Genomic DNA, 22,976 nt, shown 5'->3' with positions numbered 1-22,976 from the left:
CTTGTGATTGTCACAATTGGTACCCTTAGGACAATCATTAATATTTAGTCTATGGCCCTTTTTAATGGCTTCTAAATGCTTCTATGGGGTCTGAAAGGGTCCCACACATCTCTTCCAACATTCTATCCAAGGCACTTCACTCTCACCTATTTTATATTCCACTTTCTCTATGTTGCTATCCCAGATGTCCGATACATGCTGTTAACATTGCTTTGATAACTCTAAATTCATATCTAAGCTCATCCTAAGGTAACATGTTCATAGTCAATCAATAAGCTTTCTCTATGTGATTTCAAGTAAGATATTGATCTATATAGTTAATTTTGTGATTGATTTGAGGGATACATCCATTGTCAAACCTTAAGAAAATTTTGTTCGATATCCTAGATTTATTTTGTTTTAATTCTCAGTGAGTAATTTTCAATAGTAATAAAGTGGTATATATCCTTATATTTCAATGACAAAAGATCAATTATTTGAATAAATACATATAAACATAAAACATATTTTTCAAATCTTATCTATTACAATTAAAAATATATAACGATACCATATTATACATATCCCCATTTATATAATGAACAATAAAGACTTCTTTACAATATTATATATTCATTATAGCTTATAATGCTTACGAAAAAAAAGAAAGATAAGAGTTTATATGTTGAACCATTCTTAAATAGATATGGTTGCAAATTGCTTTGATATATTATGTATAACAGATTGCTATAATCAAATTTTTGTGCTTTACTCTTCGATCCAATACTCATGATTTTGGATTTTAGATAGCATGCCTCGCTAGATTACTTTGGACTATATGTGTAGATTCATTGTGGTTTATGCTAAAAGAATTCAAACAATTGTACATAGTTTATGGGTAACTTCAATTAAGAAACTCATGTCTCATCTCAATTATGTTCAATTACATTGTCAATTTGAAGATTTGGTCAAGTTTGAGGTAGGAACTCAAATTCCTCCTTTGTTTTTCAATTGAATTGATTTTAGTTTGTTGCAAATGAATTGTTGAGTGAATTAAAGTATTCTTCCAATTTAAATCTCTCCATTTGGATGATTATATGATTTGCATGAACCAAATTTGGAAATTACGAGTATATATGAGGTTATGTTGTTCAATTCTATTTGGGATGTTGAAATGACAAATCGAGGGAGTATTGTATTGTTGAGTTGATTAGAATCAAAAGGCTAATCTTGAATTTTCATTTTATGCACTTTGAAATTTTAGGGTTTTTGAGGTCCATCGGTTAAGGGTGTTTGTCTTGGTCCCATAGACTATTTAGTCTCGTGGACGTCATTAAAATCTTTCATTTATTCATTCAACAATGGTAATTGGCCTCATGACTGGTTTTTGGTCCAAACTTGGGAATTATTGAAAAGTGGTATTTGATGATTTTGAGATGATATTCTATTATGGAATCATGATAACATATATGTGAATTTTGATAAGGGATCAATTGGGATCCGTTCTCTTGGTGTTGTGACCAATTGAGTATGTCTTGCTTATGTATGAAAATGGCATTTTGCAATTTGAGATGTCTTGCATTTAGATATGGCATGAGCTTAGTCCTAGAGTGAGACTAGGGAGTGGCTCCCACTCATGTCCCTCGTCTGAAAGTGGTACAATTGTCATTCATGTTTGGGGAGTTTTGTAGTCAAGTGATAACATAACAATAGACTTGGGTTAAAACAAATAACAAGAAAACTGGTTCCTTGAGCACGCCTTGAGGCATATCACAACACCAAGGGTGTTTTGGGAAGGCATGCTCGCACATGGAGCATTGGGACTTGTGCGAAGAGGCATGCCCACTCACACAAGGATTATGTGATCATTAATCTCGTTCACATGAGAGAATGCTTGGTTCCATATGGTTCATCCCCATGTAGCAAATATGATGAAAGGCATGCATGCACATGGAGCGTTTGGACTTGTGCAAAGAGACATACCCGCTCATGTAACATATGGATTATGTGATTGTCGTTCTCATCCGTATGAGAGAATGCTTGGTTCCATATGGTGTGTCCCCATGAGCACATACAATGAAAGGCAAGCCCGCACATGGAGCGTTGGGACTTGTGCGAAGAGACATACGATGACACGTCCTCCACTACACTCTAGAATCTAATGCCTTGTGTAGTTTTAAAGTAGTGACCCTATGTGGATTCATGACTTGGTATCATCCTTCTGTATTGATGTCGCACTATATTGTTCCATTACTTGTGTCGTGTATGCATCGTGTATGGCATGTGTGAGCCTATCATCCCCCTTGTATACTTTGATTGACTATTTGGAACTATCCCCACAAGCACGATGGGGTGGACCTAAGGTTTCCACGTGGTCGAGTGGCATTGCAAACCACCGTTGGGGACTGATGACTCAATTTGTGATCACCTCAGAGAGCACTTCCACCTCCCTCAACACATGTTCTTTCTCTTTCATCTATTCTTGCAAGTTGCAATTCACAATGTATATTGAAATAAGCATTGTAATCATTGATGATATGTTTATTACACTCCAAGTGGAGATTGATGTAATTGAACATAATTGATATGGTTTATGCTAACTTCACTTAAGTATATTATGGGCCCATAACCCATAGATCCCAAGATCAATTTCATAACTAGAAAATATGATATCTAAATGAGTTGAAAATTTTTAGGAGTAAACATGTGGGCATGTTGAACTATACAGGGGGAGAGATGATGTTTAAAATTTTATTTTTTTATACCAAAATTTAAATTCAAATACCTTAGTTACTTAAACAAAAGAAAGGTTGGAACTATTTTATATCAAGTGTTTTATGGGTGGTCATAATGCATTTATGTTTTCTTTTAAGATGCTAGTAATATTATTTTTATTACTATCTTTACCTATTGTACTTTGCTATTGGACTTGATAAACCCAATAACCTTGTACATGTGATTTATTTTATTAAAGAGGATATTCATGTAGTCCGGAATGCATGATTATCATCTTTGAATATATGTTGAATATATAATAACGAGTGACTACTTAGTATGAGATATATACATGCCATTCAATAGGTATATGTCATGTATTGATATAGGATGACACTTTATATGAGATTATCAATTTGGGATATACTTATAAGAAATATGTGTATATATAGTAGATAAATTCATTTCATGTATATATAGTAGATAAGTTTTGGTAGCTCCCTAGAACAACTACTTAGATAAGGTAGATTAAGTCATTTCATCTCCCTAATTGGCTTTAAAGGCTCTTGTATTTGGGTTAGCTAATTCCCTATCAACACCATTTTTAATAGGTTTACCAGTATTCAGTGACTCATACAGTCCTCTTAGGAGTTGGACCATCTCAACCATGGTGCGCCTGATCATATTAGCTTGAAACCAGTGCACCTCATATTAGCTTCAAACCTATGCCCCCTATTGGTAGCTAATGGGGATAGAATATCATTCGTTGTACATATCAATGAGGTGTGCTTTACGTCTAGATAATAATAATTTAAAAAAAAAAAAAAAATCGTCGGAATTACTACGAAGACTAAACTTTCCACCAACGATGGAATTGTCGGACCAACAACGTTCTCGTTGGTGCAAAGTTTCTGGAATCCATCGAAATTCTGACTCAAACTACACAAACATTCGACGAGGATGTTGTATGTCAGACGACACTTCCTTGTCGGATGGTTGTCGATGCATATAATGGACCGACGACAAAACCGTCGAACAAACAACATTCCCATCGGTGCAAAGTTTCAAACTTCCGTTGACATTCCGACACAATCTAAACAAACATCTGATGACTTTTTTGACCGGAAGAGTGATCATGCCCGTCGTCGGCATAGTCCATGGGGTTGTTGTACTTCCGACAGTCAGAGGCATCGTCGACAAGTCTGACGACGAGTTTTCAATGGCTACTTTTGTCGGCGGTCCGACGAAAAGTAGTCGCAATTCTGACAATCAATCGTCGAAAATTAGCCCCAAATGTACTAGTGCTTGGAGCTGAAGGTGTAAATGATCAATCAATGAAGAGCCAAAGTACTCAGGCAACAATCGTCCTTCTCCAATTTATTGGAACAATATAAACAATATATAACAAAGTTGTTGAGTATGGGATAGATTTAATGCGGTCTAGTGCACTTTACTCAGAGGCAATCCTCAAACAATGGATGCATATGTAGTCAGCTACTTCTCACCGACCGCTAAGTTTGATGTAGTAATAATGGATAGATAAATGCACCTGATTCTCCGATGTAACCAAATGACACAAACAGTAGATGAACTGGTAGACAAGCTAGAGGTGGTGAGGGAAGTGCTAAGTGTAGACACCTAAAAATGTCTCATTGATCATGTACTAATTATTCCTCTAATTGATTAAATAATCTTTATTATTTAATTAAGCCAATTAATCTTATTCTCCTAATTTCTTCTAATTTCATATTTCCTCATAATCTTACTAATTTTTCTATTTCTTTCATCATTTAATCATTTTAACCATTTTTTAAATATTAATTAAATATTTATTATTTAATTAATTATGATTAATTCCCCAATTTAAATAATCTTTATTATTTAAATAAATTACTAATTATTCAATTTCTATCTTCAATCATCTAATCATTCAACTCTCTTCTAAATATTAATTAAATATTTATTATTTAATTAATTATGATTTAATCCTTTAAACTAAATAATCTTTATGATTTAATTAAATTCCATTTCTAAATAATTAAATAGTTTCTTTAAATTATTTAATTAATTAACTAATTAATTCTTCCATTTCCAAATCCCCAAATTCTAATTTCATTTAATTTCATATTCTTCTAATTTCTTCCAAATTCAATCACGTGCATGAATTCAAAAATCAAATTGAAAATCAAAGTCAAGTTCTAAATATATTCAAATGCTAAATTGAATTAATAAATTCAATTATTTGAATAATAACTCATTCAAAGATTAAATTGAAAATCTAAATCTAAATGCAAGCACATGCTAAATTAATTAATTAAATCAATTAATTAATTAAATCATTTATCTTTTCAACTTCTATTTTCATCTTTCAGTTAGCTTTTTCTAAATTAAGCTCTCTATGTCATCCTCTTTATTTCCTCCAATCATTCTTTTTCCTCCTTCAGTTAACTCTTTCATCAATCAGTTGACTCCATTGATCTATTTAATCTATTGAGTTTCACTCCTACAATCAGCAGTTAAACTATCAATTTTCATTTGAGCTCACCTGAGTTCACACCTCATTCTGTTCCACCTTTCAATCAATCTCATCCAAAAATCTATAAATTGAGCATTCAATCTCCATTATCAATCCTGGACAATTATTCTCTGAATCATAAACTTTGAATCTTTGTGTCACTTGCAGGTTACCAGCGCAATATCTGAGAGCCGTCATACCACGAAGAGGAGAAGGGCAATGGAAGCAATATGCAATCTTGGGATAGGGAGTTTTAATTGATTTCATTCTTAATTCCTATTTCTTGATATTGTATCTTTTCATTGTCTGGTTTGTTAGATCTGTTGATTAGATAGGGATTCGTGATTTCCCTTGTGCTTCTAATTGATTACTTTGTTATTTGAAGATGAATCTTTACATGCGTTACATTTTGGTGAACCCGACATGAACTAACAACAATTTAACCTTTTTTGTGATCTGTGTGATTTTTGCAGATTGGGCTGATTTTTCATTTTTTTGCAGGTTGCACAAATTTTGAGAAAAGATATTACCGTCACGCAATCAAATAGACAGAATCACGCATTCGACCCTTCGGGGTCACGCATTCGTTTTGACAGGGCCACGCAATCGCCCTGTCTAGATCACGCAATCGACCTTTCTGGGTCACGCATCTGCAGGGTTAATTGTTGTTTTATTTTTCTTCTATCTGTTATCTGTTTTGTTTAATTCTGTCTTAAATTTGGTTAATCTGGGATCAAATTAATTTTTACTTCAGGATTTGATTAACACAGTTTATGGCAAGAAAAGTTCAGTTCAAGATTTCAGGTGCAAGAAGGACGAAACAACAAAGAAGGGAAGCCAAATGATATCAAAAAGTTCTCCAAGCAGAAAAATTGATACAGGATTCGAAAGAACAACTGGCCTTAGATAGATATAATTGCTTAGTTCTTGCTTATCAAGTTAAATATGATCTAATCAATATTGAGTGGATGATGCGAGATTTAGCTAGGGCTTCACAATTGGTTATGGAGGTTTCCAATCAGGATTAATTTTCTTTTTTGTTAAATTTTAACTTTTGTTGTTGTCTGCATTCTGTCACGCAATCGACCTGTTAGTGCTATGCAATCGTCCAGATATTGTCACGCATTCGGTCTGTCAAGTTCACGCATTCGGTCTGCCAGATTTACGCATTCGGTCTGTAAGTTTCATGCATTCACTCAGGTATCATCACACAATCGCCTATGTCAAGTTTTGAGTTTATGTTGGTTTAATTTTACTACTAATCTTCTGTTTATAGCCTATGGCGAATTTTCAGAAAGGATTAGATTAGTAATCTTGCATGCACACTTCACACTTCAATTTTTAGTGCTTAAAATCAACAACAGTTAAAATGGACATGCATGGATAATCTCACACTTCAATTTTTAGTGCTTAAAATCAACAACAGTTAAAAAGGACATGCATGGATAATCTCACACTTCGTTGTTGGTTTTTAAAATGAACATGGGCTAAAATTGACATGCGTGTATCTCACACTTGGTTTTTGGTGCTTAAAATCAACAAAATGGTTAAAATTGACACGTATGCTTTCATACTTGGATTTGGTGTTTAAAATTGACATACACATGTGTATCTAACACCTAAATTTGGGCTATAAAACGAACGTGAATTAGGCTGCATTAGATTAAATCATTTTTCTTTTTCTTAAGGTAAAGAACTTTTTATTGTGTCTAGGGTGGACCTACTGTTGCACTAACTGCCTTTCCACCCGCCTTCGGGGTCTTGGGAGAAAGAAGGAAGGTGACAACGACATCCAAATTTTCTTTTTTTCTACTTAGTGAGGGGTGTCTTTGACTGGGGATTTCATCACCCCACAGAGGTACTTCGAATTGGGATGCGTTGGAGATATCATCTCTCTCAGCGTACTCTCGAGCAGGTTTTTCAAGCCACTATATAAATATACTAGTCAGGCGGCTAGAGTGTTGAGTGAATTCGACGTATGTGGGGGCCTTCCCTACACCAATAAGCTCAACTAAAGCCTTAAGTCGCTTGCTCTGAGAATCCGTCATTGGATCAAGATCCCTCGAAACCTAATACTAAGAACCAAATTAGTTGCCAAAAATCCTACGTTCAGTGGTTCCAGGAGTGCAGATCATACCCCATAGATACCCTTCATGTACCTTACATTATGAGATAGAAATCCCTCGGTGATAAGATCTTCGGATCTTCAGGGTAAGAGAGACTGGCATGCCCGAGAAGTGTGTGCCGTGGAGTGGAGCCAGTGCTGCCAAACTCTCTATCTGTCCATCTTGTTTCGGTATTTTGCTACGGGGGCCTCACTGAATGGTGTCCAATATCCAGCCTAAGATTGTATTTCGTGTTTTTTTATGTATCATTGTGATAGAGTAGTACTAAATCAGTCCCTTGGGCTATTTCAAGCCCTATCCCACATATCTCCGAATTTTCAGAGATTGTTTGAAAATTGAGTTAGTCAGCTATGCATACCTACCAGTCATTGTTCTCAGATTTGGAAAACTACAAAATATTGTCCTACACACGAAGTTACCAAAAACAAAGTCCATTTTGAAACTGATTCTCAAAAGTCCTTACATACTTGTGATCATAGGCAGTCCCTTACATAGTCTTTTGCATAGTCCCACTTACGTCCTCATTATCGTCCTACGTCCTTGTATAGTTCCCACCTACGTCCTCATTATCGTCCTTGCATAGTTCTCATTCACATCTTCATTAGCATCCATAGTCGTTGCTTAGTCCTAATTTTGCGTCCTCATATACATCCTTGTCTAGACCTCATATACGTATGTCTTAGTTCATCATCATTTGCATAGTCCTCATTCACATCTTCATTATCATCCATAGTCATTGCATAGTCCTAATTTGGAGTCCACATTATCATATACGTCCTTGTCTAGACCTCATATACGTCTGTCTTAGTTCATCATCATTTGCATAATCATCCTAGAAAGTCATACCCCAAACGTCCAAAACACAATCAGAGGATCAATCAAAACTCAACCTCAACTCAAACAAGTTGGTCAGGTTCAATCAAACATTGTCACATTCAGAGAAATGGAGAAAACATCTTACATGTTGTGATCCTAGGTCCAAACCAAAGAAGAAAACATTATGGATTGGAATTATACATTTCATAGGGAAGGTGGAGGATTCATCCCTTCCATTCCTGTTCCATCGCCATCCATAGAAACCTTAGCTCAACAAATCAAAACTTTGCAGCAACAAGTGATAGACATGGATAGTCTTGACTACCATAAGGGCTGGTTAGAAAACATGATGACAGAAGTGATGGCCACGAGGGAATCAGTATCAGACCAACATTCTTATTCTGGTGAGACCATTCAAACATGCCAACCTTCATTCTTCAACAAAATCATTCCTACCTTAGTTCAACCAACATTAGAGTCATGTAAACCTTCTTTTTCTTTCAACCCACTACATCAATCATACCAATCACATCAACCCAATATTCAAACCTCGTTCAACCAAAATCAAACCACATTCAACCAAAATCAAACCACATTCAACCAAATTCCAAATCAAAATTCATATCAACCCAACATTCAAACCTCGTTCAACCAAAATCACACCCTTTTCAACCAAAGTCCAAATCAAAATTCATTCAACCAAAATCAAACCTTTTTCAACCAAAATCAAACCTCTTTCACCCAAAATCATACTCCTTTCAACCAAAATCAAATCCCTTTCAAACAAATCCCAAGTCAACCATATTCATCCACCATTTCATCATCCCCTAAAGTCACACAAGACCAATCCATGCCATCTCTATCTAATAACACAACCTCCCAATCACTATCCATCGTACAAATCCAATCTAATTCATTTCATGATTCAGAGGATCTCATTCAAAATCCTTCTTCATCAAGCCAAAATGTTGAAATATTCCAACAATCTCCCATGAATTTCCAAACTCCTTCCCCGTGTCAAGAGGATCATCCAAAATTAGAAGAAATGAGTCCTGAAACAAATAAAGATCAAGAACAACCACTTGCATCCTACCCAATTTTTGATCAAGATCCCACTGACCAAGAATCTTATGATGATCCCCTCGCTCTTTTCTATCCCATTCATAATCAAACCCTTCCATCTTAAGAACAAAGTGTCATTTCAAGTCCCATCCAACATCCACCTCCTAAGCAAGATCAAGACATCCCTTCTATCCTTCATAATAATCTCCTTCCAAGACAAGATCAAAGCATACCTTTACCTTCATGTCCTAAACAAGATCCCATTATTTCTCGAAATCTTGATCAAGATCCCTCAATCCCTTCATCTCCATGTCATAATCCTCCATGTTCTTCACAAGATTCCCTCTCAAACGAACTTACCATTTCTCCTCGTGATCCCAATCCCTCTACACAAGTTGTTAATAAACCCCCTTATCAATGAAATCACCAATCCAGATCATACTACGCAGAGCAACTTGTCAACACTTGTATGTGTGTCATCATCAAAGGCCAATGTCATGACATAAACAAGCATAATACCAACTAATGAGATCGACACCTGGTTGATTTCATCATCCTCTTCAAGTGCATCAATAAAAACAGGCATAACACCCGCTCATGTCATAACTTTGAAACCAATTTGTCTCATACACCCGCACTTGATAGATTGGGGGCAAGAGAACCTACCACGATTGGATTTCTTTGAAAATGATAAGGCTATACCTGAATTCATTGGTTCTAGAGCTAGATTTCCTTACGATGATCCACAAAATCGAAAAACTAATAAAATCAACATTGGAGATACTGAACATATACACTTAGTTGAGCCCTTATATCCTATTGAAAAATACATCTTTATCCGACTCTTCAAACAAAGACCAATGAACTACCTACATAAATATTATACCTAAAGGTTGGGGTAGTTTAGGTTTTATGTTCCGCATTGCATATCTTATCATTCAAAACACTGCATTACATATAGTTTATTTTTCAAATGCATCGCATCCTCAAAAGTTCTGCATTTTCATATAGCAACATCAATAAAACAAGGCAACTGTTCAAATTTATCATTCGTTTGCATTCAAGAGAAACAAGGGTCATCTCCTTTCTTAGATATTCGGACATGAAGTCTATAAGGTCCTAAGGTCATTCATTTTCAACCTACCTTGTGACGACGCTTTACTTATGGTTGTGTAGTAATTTCACTATTTGAGAACTTGTTAACCCACAATCTATCAATTGCTATATCTCAAACACAATAAATCTCTAATTTACTCAAGGCACCTAGTTGATCATGACTAGTGAAAAATCTATCATCTAGACCGCAATGTCGAGACCCACCATGAGATCTATCATCTAGACCGCAATGTCGAATTCCCTACTCACATCCTTCAGTCTGCTCTTAATCAAATCCAATACACATCACCATTCAGTCGCAGCGATAAAATTCTTCTTGAGTCCCCAACTATTACCACTACTCCATAAGCTATCTTGTTCTTCCTTTGTGAGATCGACGCAACACACTCTTCAAGAGGGCATCCTTATGCTACCATGTCATCTTTCCGCTTGGCAATGGAAGCTCCCCTCAAGGGTATCCCGAATACCCTTGTAAACTTAGCAAGACAAAAGGATATAGTGATCTTGCAACCCCTATACTAGATAAAAGATTTGTGGGAATGCCTATTGTACCATATCACAATGGCTCTCAAATAGGGCTCAAACTCTCGAACATTAAATAAAGTTAGCTGAGTGGCCTTATCAACCTACGCATGTGTGAGTGTCACCTTCAAGGGATGATTATCTTCAATGTCTTGCCACCGAGCGTGACACTCACTGCCACTCAATCTCTCCCAAGTGATAGTGTCAATAGTAATGGTATCATCTCTGGCTACCTTCCCCGATTCAATACAAGGCCAGAATCTTTTTCCTTTGCTATTGCTTGCCATTTATTAGAACTTGTATTGTTGGCAATGAATAATAACCCCTTAGGAATGCCTACAATTTGTAATGCATTCTCAATCCGTTATGATAATTGGCATGATGAGGCCGTGCACACCTTCGAGATTACCAATCTCTACAAATGAGGGCATACTCTAAATGATGGATTTTTGGAAAAATGATTGTGTACCATAATAAAATCCACCAAGAGGATTCCTTGGTTGAGAGAGATTAATACTTAGACGTCGTACTATGTAAGTACTTGGATTATCTAAAGGCTATAGCCTATATCTGGCTAGAGGCCGCACACTAAGTATGAAGTGTCGTACACTAAATATGAAGTGTCGTACACTAAATATTAAATGCAGATATCGTCATACAAGTGAGAAGAACCAGTGCCATACAAGTGAGTTGTTTGAAGGTCGTATGAGACAAAAGGGACGTCATACAATGGAGACAAAATATGGCCACATGATGCGAACAGGGATATTATGTCATATTGAACTTAGACTTTGCCACCATAGAACCTTAAAAACCCATACGCTCCTCTTTTGAAAAATCTATACTATTTGCAACAATGGTGGCTATACATCTTGGATTGATGTATGTCATACACCAAGAAAATAAAGTCGTACGAATTGGAGCATTGCATGTCGTTTACTTTGGATTGATGGATTTCATACGAGAAAATGAATCTGTACACTGCAAACATGAAACTCTTCTACTGCTGCTAAAAGTGCACAATGAAACGTCTGAGAGTATTGTTGATGTGTTTTTTAACACTATCAAACACAAAATAAAAAAAACCAAGTTATCTTATGCTCTCTTGAATAAAGTCTCTCAAATGCTATGCTTTGCAATCAAATGAGACAACTCGAAGGTTTATGTTGTTAGGTCTTGACTAGTGGATAAGTGTCACATCCCCTTCTATAAACTCTTATTTTCATACTTAGTTGTGTTGATGCCTTAGATGGATATTGGTTACTGAAACAATGATTTTGATGCCCTACAAGATTTTGGTTTTGCTAACAGTGGTATTTGGTTTAACAATGATGCCCTAAATGGTATTGAATGCTAGAAACAATGGTTTAGCCTAAATAATGCCCTAGTTGAAATTGTTTTATTTCTTGTTTTTGAATATTATAAATATATGAAATGTTGTGATGTTTCATCTACGTAAAGTAATGGTATAACTCATCTTTTGATTTAACGAATATAAACATTAAGGTTGAATTGTCGAGATGTCGGACTAACTACTCTAGTTTGGACAAGTAGATGCAAGAATGACTTGGCCTCCAAGAAAAAGGGGAAAAATATATCACCGAGGAAGAAGGAAGCGAAATGGGCATGGTCAATGATTGTATGGAATATAAGACTGGTATGTACTACCTAATGTCAACTAGTGTGACCTTGTCAACCTAGTTTCCCTATTAGGACCATGGGATTTATGTTTGTTAGTGTCTTCGACTTGCTCTGGCTCGTTTGTCGAACCTTTGTACTTGCGTTGCGAAATCAATATTATGTATCTCCTAATATTGTCTTAATTATTACCTTTTTTTTAGTCATGTTTTCAACTTGAGAAAGTTGACTCTGTATATATTTACGTTAAATATATATATATACTTTGATCAATTGTAAAATAATTCTAATAAAGGTATATTGTTATTAAATTTTAATTGTTTTAAAAGAAAGAGAAATATTTATTACCTTTATTAGTTAATTTAATGTTATTATAAAAATATATATATTCTAAGACTTAGTCTTTTTAATTTCTCTTGGACCTTATTACGTTCTTTTAAAATCCAATTTTATTAAATATTAGTGCCTTCTCGTTAAAATGTTTTATCTTCCTACTCCTGATCGGGATATATTATATTTTCGAATAAGATTATTATATGGGCTATGAGGCTTTTTGTAATTTATTTTTCTCCTCAGACGTGATTCCGCCTTCCAGAGCCACGACGGGGGATGGCGGAATCATAGCGAACTCTCCCGTAAAACATTAAGGTGGCGGAGCATATATGATGGAATGATTTTGGTCTTTGGATTATTATTCTCTTCTTTTTTTCAGCAACTCTTATCATTTTTGGGATGGACGGGAGAACTAAGGGGATGGAGTGAAGGCACCGTAATTCCTAATTCTTCTGCAGTGTAAGGAAGTGCAGCCAGCCACCATAGTTGTCAAGACTTCTCTGTTAGCCTCGTTGTTCAATACTCTTGATGTTTCAATCCTCTTCACATTCCAAGCACGTGGACTCTCTAATATCTTTCTTTTTTTCAGTAGAGAGCATATATATTTTTGCAATGAAGCATTAGCTTAAGACTGCAAAGAGGTTTTTAGTTTTAAGTGTTGTATCCTGCTGAGAAATCAAGCTAGATAATTTTCCTTAGTAACTCAACAAAAGCTTCTTCATTTGTTCTTTCCTTCCTATTTTCTGCGTTGTTGTTCCTAAAGGAGTCTTTTGTAAATACAAGTACTGGCTTTCTTTATATATTCATTTATTGTTCAGTAGGAACCTCTGCCTTAGCAAGAAATTAATGAGAATTTAATTAATTAATGGTAAATTTAAAAATAAGGGTTTACACCAGTCAGAAGAAGATTAACCTGTAAGTGTGAGTTAAAAGTGTTAACCTCACAAGTACCATAAGAAAAATTCTAGTGAAATTCTTGTTTCTTATTTTTGCTAATAAATTAAAAGTGCAAGTCGGATAGGGTGGAACTGAGCCTCATAAAAACATGGAGACAAATCCTTGGCCAAGGTGCACTAGTTGCATGTAGTGCTTGTCAGTTCTAAGAATCCAGATACAGTCCTAGTCAGGAAATTATACCAGTTAGCAAGCAGCTATAGGGTGTAATTGATTACGACTGTAGGGTCTTACACTAGTTGCAGCATGACTTGACGTAGCTATTCTCCTTAACCCTTGCGGACGGCCAGGCCACTTCAATTAGAAGTGAACAAGGGGGATCGGAAACGATCTAAGGATGGGTGGATAAACGCCCTAGTGATATCTTTTTCCCCTCCAAGATTCAAAAAGAATTTAAAGATGAGCAAGTCTGCCAGAAAATGATTGAAAAGTACATTCTAAACCCTTCATCTATTTCTTTATATAGAATTTAGTTGCAAACATATTTTCTATTCATGTTTCCAAAGAACTAATGTTAATTTTGTTCAATGAAGAATATTTGCATCAGCTTTCATGTTCATTATTTTCTTCGAAATAAAGGGTTGAACTAGTCATTACTTGCTTTCCTGTTATTTAATGTTCTTTAACTAGCCGTTATATGTTTGAGTTTTTATGTATGTTACAATAAGCTCAATTGGTTGATGTGATTGCTGGTAATCCAAGGGGACTTATGTTGAATACTTGAATGTTGAATGTTTGGATGTTGCTGGAACTTAGATTCTAACTACTTGCTTGGAAAATAAAATGGCAAGAGAGATAGGGTTTGAGAAGTTAATCTAATCCTAAGAAAGTAGGAACAATGGACAATCTTTGGTGAAACTCAACTAAGCCTTGCTTTGACATGCAAAGCAACAACTCCACAAAGCTTAGTGCAATCTCCTAAGGTAAGCACATGATGTTCAAATCACTATCAACAACAAGGATACCATCAAGGCAATGCATATCAAAGTGTGAATAGCAATTGAAGTTAAGCTCATTTAATGATTCTAGTTGACCACACAAGGCAAACTTACAATCAACAAATTGCTAGTGGTATGGATATGTGAATTCCATCTTTGATCATGCACAAAGATCTTCCATTCATCTAAACAACATGAAAATGAATTGAGAAGTAGAGACCATGCAACTTGTTGAAATAACACATCAAATTCACCCTAGCTTCAATAAAATCATATGCTCTTTACAACAAAGTCTTGGCAACAATCTTTGCCTTCTCCTAATCCAAATTCTATTCTAATTTGCTATCTATGAACTATTATCTATTACTCTACTATTGTTGTCTTGCTATTATTAACCCTTTACAAATGAGTGATTTGAGCTTTTTATACTACTCTCAATACAATGCAATGGCTTATATCAATGGCCAAGATTACAAGATGGAAACCCTAATCAGGGTTTGTTACAACAAACTTCCTTCTACCCAATAAAATCATTACAATGAATTGGACACATGTCCATCTTGATTTCTAACCAATGAGAGAGTAGTTTAGGTACATAAAATAGTATTTGATAAGGCGCCATATGTCACTTGCTCCATCATGAGATGAATCAGGTTCATTGAACTTGGACTTGTTGATGTGGAAGTAACTTGATTGGCTTGAACACGAATAGGATGCCACATCAACCTCTTCTGAAACTATCTCCATTCCTTGATCACATTCACTCTTCTTTACTCTTAGAAATTTTCCTCCTTGTGATGCATTCACAATCTCAACCTTTGAATCATAAAGTATTTTCTTCCTTAACCTTCTTTGATCTTGGAATTCCTTGCCTTGGATTTGGAACATGTTGTCTTGAAAAGTAGGCTTTGATCCTTTGGAATACATGTAACGTATATCCTTCTTCATGCATCTTTGAGGTATTTTCTATCATGTTGATGACCTTGATGTTGAAATGTGAAGCATGTGCTTCCCCTGGAACGTTAAGCCAAACCTCAATGTGTGGATCTCCTTGTTGATTTAGCTCAAATGCGTTGATGTTGTAATACTCTTTATCTCTACACTTTCAAGCTATTAGCCTTCCTCTATGTTGTCAATTCGCTTTGTCCAAGTTGCCTTGATTCGTAGTGGTATCTTCCTGCTAGAAGTTAGAACATTTGAAGGATGATTTAAAACTTAATTTCCAAAATATTCCTAAGTTCTGATTTCTTCTTGTGAATACAAATGCTTTCAGATTTACAAAATCAAAACTTAGAATCATTTATGTTAAATTCTGGAAGATAGCAAGATAGTTCATTCAATTCGCATTACAACACCTGATTTTTGTGACTCTAAAAAGTTTGATTATTACTCGGAAATCTGGGATATATCTCTCTTTCTTTACATCTGTAACAATTGATTAAGTTCTGTGATTTGATCTCTAAGTTAATGATGAATGGGGCTTAATCAGCACTCAGTAATCTGACTTAAAACTATTTGGGCTTTGGTCTTTGACCAGCCCATTTGATTCTTCCTTCCAATGACTTGATGTTCAAAAAAACCTCTTTCCAACTGTACCCCTCTCAAGGCAGATTCGTGGCACTTAACTTTCTGATTTTTTAGTTTCTTAGATGAGTTCGTGGAGTCCTCTTTCGATGCTGATACAAGGCAAGTCTGTTTGACCAAGGTTGGCGAACCTCCTTTCTAGTGCAAATTTGTCAACTTGAAGTGAATTTTCCAGCTTTACTTGCTGTGTGAACTGAGTTGCTGGGCGAATTTGGTTGCTGTGCGAACTTGGAATGGCAGATATTATTTGATTTGAATTTGTTTCACCTAAGAGGCTTCTCTTCCTTTACTTATATGGCTAGGAGTTGGGAGCCGCACCTCTTCACCTTCCCATGCAAGCCGACTTTGCAGCTTTAAAACATTTTTTATTATTTGCTTTTAATTCCCAAAGGGAATTGCACCTTTTCACCTTCATCCGACTTGTTATAAATAAAAGTTCACCTTGCTTTGAACTGCTCATCAAACCTCCACCCTTCGAACTTCCATCTTCCAGCGACTTGCCTTGTAACAATATTTTGGGTTGGTTTAAATTCAAATTTTCTTTTGTTAGATGTTCCACCAACTTGAATCCTTAGAGGTTCGAATTTTAAATTTGATACTTAATGATTTTCACTCCTCATCTTTGCAACTTGAAAGTTTCATCTTTTCATCTTCCTAAAAAGACCGATTTGCTTTTGCCTTTTGAAATTCGCCAAGGGTTTAAGTTCGATGCATGTGTTCTCGCAAATCAACTTCATCTCTCCCAACATCTAATTTTTATCTTTTGAAGCATGGGGCGGATTTTACCCTCTATGATTGGAAGTTAACTTTTATCTCCTTTGCTTGCTCTTGTCACAAACTTAGGTTGATTCACACTTTTCATGTTCTTAGAAAGATCAACTTCTTATTAAGTTAAGTTGATGTGCACCTCTTCTCTTTTAGGAAGATCGACTTCCCATCGCTTGAAGTTAATCCTTAGCCTTTCTTATCATTGGGAGTTGAGCTTGTATAAACAAACTTGTTTTCATATCAACCTAAGTTGGCGTGTAGGCACTTTTCATGATGTTTTTATTTCCCACCAACCTAAGTTAATCTGCAAGCCTTCATACTTAGAAATTTTTTCCCATCAACTTAAGTTGATCCACAGGCTTACTCTAAAGTTGACTGACTTCAGTTTGAAGAACTATCTTTTAATTTGCAAGGAAAACATAGTCTTTTCAAAATCAACCCTTCTTAACAACCTAGGTTGACCCTTGCAACATATTGACATTATTGACAACCTACATACTCAAGCAATTTTGCAACGTGATCACAACCTGACATCTCTTACCCATTAGCAAAGGTTAACGACTAAAGAAACAATTGCCAAGCTAAGCAAAATGAGACATCTAATTCAAGCAAAAATGCGGGTCCCCATTTACAATGGGGCGATGTGTGAAAACATCACAACAAGAACAATTTATAAAATGGCCAAAAGTGAGGAAATATCTTCACTTTTCCCAATATTTTAATTCTCCACTTAAATTTTTAATTTCCTTGTGCTTTTTTAATTTCCCTCTTAAAAAAATTTATTTTCCACACTTGAATAATATTTTCTAACTTCAATCTTTTGATAAAAAATCTTTTTCCTCATTTTTACAAATTTTATTCTCTTTACTTTAATTTTTTTTGGCCATAGCACTCCATAAAAAAATTTCCCTTTGACTTGCTCAATTTTTAATTTTCTCATTTTTCTATCATCATTTTTTGCTTTTTATTCTCATTTTGTATCACTTCTATCAATGTTCTCTTTTTCTTTTCTCCAATTTCCTATTATTTTTGCATCATTTCTCCATTTACATGTCTTCCATGGATATTTAAAACACTCCTCTTCACAACATGTACCAATATATTCAAGGTCAAAGATTTTATCTAACACCATACCTTCTTCCTGATTGCAACCATACCATACTCTTTCTCCTCGTTGTTGGTTTCAGATGACAATGTCTCCTTGTATGATTTGGGTTTTGATACATGTGTTCATTACTCACCATATTTCAATAGGAGGGCAAGGTAAAGGTGGTGGTGGTAACCCTTTCGCCTTTGCATACCCAATTGATTCTTCATTGTGGCAATCCTTGCTCACTACTATAGTAGGCAACACCATTAGCATTGATCTCGACCTGGGCCCTTCTTTCTCAACAGACTTGGGCCATTCCTTTTCTTTCTCACCACCTTCTGGTTCTAGATTTGCACTGAACTCTTTATCTATATTGTAGCCTACATACCCAAGTCGGAGATAAGCAAAGGGGTCATGTATGATTTTGTTACCATTGTGAAATATTATCTCCATTAGTGGTGGTGGTACATGCAATTGATTAATTGGGATTTCATTGTTGGAACTACCACTCCTATTATTTCTTTGTTGTCTTCCAAAGGGAACTCGCCCATTAGTCCTCCTAGTCTCAAATCTGAATCCCCTTCAAGCATTGTGCAATCTACCATGTTGATTGCAACTAGTATCTCCATTCTTTTTTATACAGTTTCAACTTTGATTCGTTAATACTATCCTTTAGCAGAGTGTCCCCCAAATTCTCTAGTCTGATGGCTCTGCTCTCACAAATTTCTCGGATTTTAAATGGACCAAGCCATCGCACCTTGAACTTACCTAAATTGATCTCATTATGACTGTTATATTCCAAAACTAACTGTCCCTGCAAGAAGTTAATTCTCCAAATATGTTTATCATGCCAATAATTTCTCTAATGTTGCATGTTCTCAATCACCTACTATGCAAGCACTCTACATTCGTCCAATTTGTTTAACTAAAAAAGTCGTTCCTTCAAACTCTCCATGTCCTCGAGCCTATTCTCCACTGCTATTCTCAGACTTGTTACCATGTACTTGACAAGAGAAATCGCTTCCCAATTGTACATCAACTAGAAGGGTGTATGCCCTGTCGTCACATTATAGGTTGTACGGTTGGCAAATTGTCCTCACAGTCAACCTCCTCAATGCCACATGATTTATGAATAATTGACACCAACACCTTATTCATGAATTCAGCCTAACCGTTTACCCTCAAATAGTACATACTTGAAAAGTTATGAATGATACATAACTCTATCGTCATCAACCCAGTGATATGATTGATGAAATGTACTTCCCAATCACTTGTGATCTTAATTGGAATATTGTACCTTATGACAATATAGTCGTAGATGAACCTTGTCGTACTCACAACCATATTGTGTGCCAGTGCCCTTGACTCCACCCACTTGGTTAGGTACTCTATTGCTACCACTATGTATCGGCATCAATGCTGTTGACTAACCTTCAGTGGACCGATGAAGTCCGATTCCCACCTCTCAAAGAGCTTCAAGGGTTTCAAAGGAAACAATGGCATATAATCTTGCTTTGACGGTTTTCTCGTTCATTAGCAAGTGTCACATCCTACTACCCACTCTCAAGCATCGGTGTGTATCATTGGCCACCACAATCCAGCCAGTAGAACTTTCCAAGTTGTGGCGTCAAGTCCCATGTGTCCTCTTGCAAGACCCTCATGCACTTCCTTCAAAATTCCAAGTATTTCCTCCTACATTACACATCGCTTTACCACTTGATTAGACGCCATTTTGTATAGTAATCCATTTACCAATTTGAAAGTTTTACTTAGGCCAACTTTCTTCTCTCTCCTAATAGCATCTCTATTGGGAACGTGCCTGTGGACAAGTACTCTCCAATGTTCTCGTACCAAGGTGGTAGTGTAGCAATTTGGAATAAGTGAGTGTAAGGGAAATCTTAATTTACTCTCTCAAGTGGTCCCCCCAACTTTATCCTTGAGAGTTGGTTGTCCATCACATGGCTTTTCCCAAGTCCACTGATGATGGTGAATGTGAACTCCTGAAGTAGCAGCAACCATCTACTCGCTCGCCCCCTAGATAATTCAGTTGTTCATTAGATAAATAAGAGCTTGGTGGTCTACATAGAATGCGAATGGTGTCATCAACAAGTAGTGTTTAAATTTCTACACTGAGTACACCATTCCAAGTGCCTCCCTCTTGATCATGTTGTAATTCTTTTCTGCTTTTGACAATAGTCGACTGGTAAAGAATATGGGGTGGTCTAGCCCATGGGGACCCACTTGAGTGTGTGTTGCTCCAATGGCATAGCTTGAGGCATCCACATGTACGTGGAATTCTCGACTCCAGATCGAGTATGCTAGAATTGGTGAAATTATTAACCTCATCTTCAATATATTAAAGGCCTTCTCTTGCTCTTCGATCCATACGAATTTTTGGCCTTTCCTCGTCAACATGTCAAGCGGGTACAAAATCTAAGCAAAATTATATATGAATCTTCTTTAGTCACCAACATGCCTGAGGAATGACTTAATCCCTATGATATTCTCGAGTGCCTCCATCTGCACAATCACCCTTATCTTGTTGGGATATGTCTTCAATCCATCCTTGCAGGTAATGTGGCCAAGTAACCTGCCTTAGGGTACCATAAATTTGCACTTCCTGGGATTGAGCGCCAATTGTGCTCTTCTGCATCATTCCGTGCACTCTCTAAATGTTCTCAAATGATTCTCCTAGTCGCTAAAGACTAACCATCATTCGAGAATGCTTTGAAATTTTCCACAAACATCTTGTCAAAGATGTGGAGGATGATTCTCTCAAATGTCATTGGAGCATTGCATGGACCAAATGGCATTCAATTGCGTACTCGCCATCTTCAACCACAAACATCTTCAGCTTATCATCTTCGATACTACTGATTTGGTTATTCCCCGAGAATCTATCCACGAAGGAGTATATTTCATGGCCAGCCACTTCCTTTAGGATTGAGTCTATGAACAGAATTGGCAATGGGTCTTTAATGGTTACCATGTTCAAGCTATGGAAGTCCACACATATTCTAATTCGTTTTGCTTCCTTTTTCAACGAAACCACAATTAGTGAAACCCATTCACTTGTCTCTACTTGGAATATTATGCCAACTTTCAACATCTTGTCAATCTCTTGTTGTACCTTGGCGACATAATTTTTATTCACTCAGTACAGTCTTTTTCTCACTAGCTACACACTCGATACAAGAGGAATTCTATGTATGCTCACTTCAAATGGTATACCCTTTAGATCCTTATATGTCCAAGCGAAGGTCTCTTTATACTCCATGAACATCTTGAATGTAACTACCTTCAATATGGGGTCCCAATCATCACCGACCAAGATGACCTTTTGAGTTGTTTTCATCACCCAAATTTAGCTTCTTCACACTCAACTCCTTGTATTTTATTCTCTTCTCTTTTGAAGTGATGAGCTAAGGTATCATCCAACCGTGCTACTCCCTCCCTGTACTCTTTGTACTCTGAAGGAAATGTGTTACTTGTCGTACCTTGGTCACATTCTTTGATCTCTCCAATTTATAGCACGTTGTATTCGTGTTGAAAACTTTAGTCTTCCATCTGTCAGAGGAACAATCCATTCAAGGAACTCGTCTCATCTTCAAAACAATTCGCTAAATCGAGTACTCCATCATTCAGTTCCATGCATTTCCTTTCTTCGTCCATTCTTGACTTTGATTCAAACGATGCCAACTCCACGCTCACAACCCGATTCCATTGTTCTCGATGGAGAGCTTGTTCTACTTCCAGTTGTGATTTCCCTTGGCAGTAGTCAACCATCCCCTCTCCAGTAATGGTTGTATGCCTTTGAGATGACTACAAAGTCCAAGAGGAACTGTTGCATCCCAATCATCACCTTCTGCGCCATCAATGTTCCCAATGGTTTGATACCATGTTGGTTGACACCTACCAAGTGGAATGTTGGCAGCCAAAGGGTTGGTTTTCTTAACCATATCCAAGTATCTTATGGCATTTACAAGGAAAAATCATGTGGACAGCAAAATTCAAAGCACGAATTCAACTTTAATGGCCAAAGACGGGAAGTCATTGAAAGGAAAGCAATGGGTAAAGAACAAAGGAGGTAACCAAAGGTATAAAGATGACAAAAGATATCAAGATGGGGAATCATCTAAATCAAATTCCATGTGAAAAAAAATGGAAATTGTAACTATTGTGGAAAATTTAGATATTATACTTATGAATGTAAGAAAAATAAGTTTAATGAGTCCAAAAATAACAAATATGAAGATAACTATGTGAATAGTGAGGATGAGCTAAGTGATAACTTTCATAATTTAAAGTTGCTTATTTTTTATGTTGCTCTTTCAACTGAAACAAATAATTGTAATAATCGGTTCATAGACTCAGAGGTATCAATCTATATGTCATGTCATAGAAGTTGGCTTAAAATTTTTCATGAGCAAAATGATGGTAGTAAGAACTATATATTAGATAATAAGTCTCGTGACATAAAAGGATATGGTGATATAAGTGTGCAAGTACCTAATGGAAATGTAAAACTACTTGCTAATGTAATGTATGTCCCAAGAATTAAGAAACAATTAATATCGGTTTCAACCATAACTGATCAAGGTTTAAAAGTTGAATTCTTGAAGACAAGTTGACAAGTAAAGGACATGAAAGATCACTATAATGTGATAGTTAAAGGAATCACAGCAGGAGGTTTGTATAAACTTGATGTCAAAGTAGAAAGTCATCAAGCAATGGCTTCTAGAGGTGTGGTCATTTAAATTTTAAATATCTTTTTTCTCTAGAAAAAAAGACATGGTGCAAGGTCTTTTATTATTTAA

This window comes from Cryptomeria japonica, chromosome 5, assembly GCF_030272615.1.
Source record: "Cryptomeria japonica chromosome 5, Sugi_1.0, whole genome shotgun sequence".
Classification (NCBI taxonomy): Eukaryota; Viridiplantae; Streptophyta; class Pinopsida; order Cupressales; family Cupressaceae; genus Cryptomeria; species Cryptomeria japonica.
Note: the sequence above shows the minus strand (reverse complement) of the source record.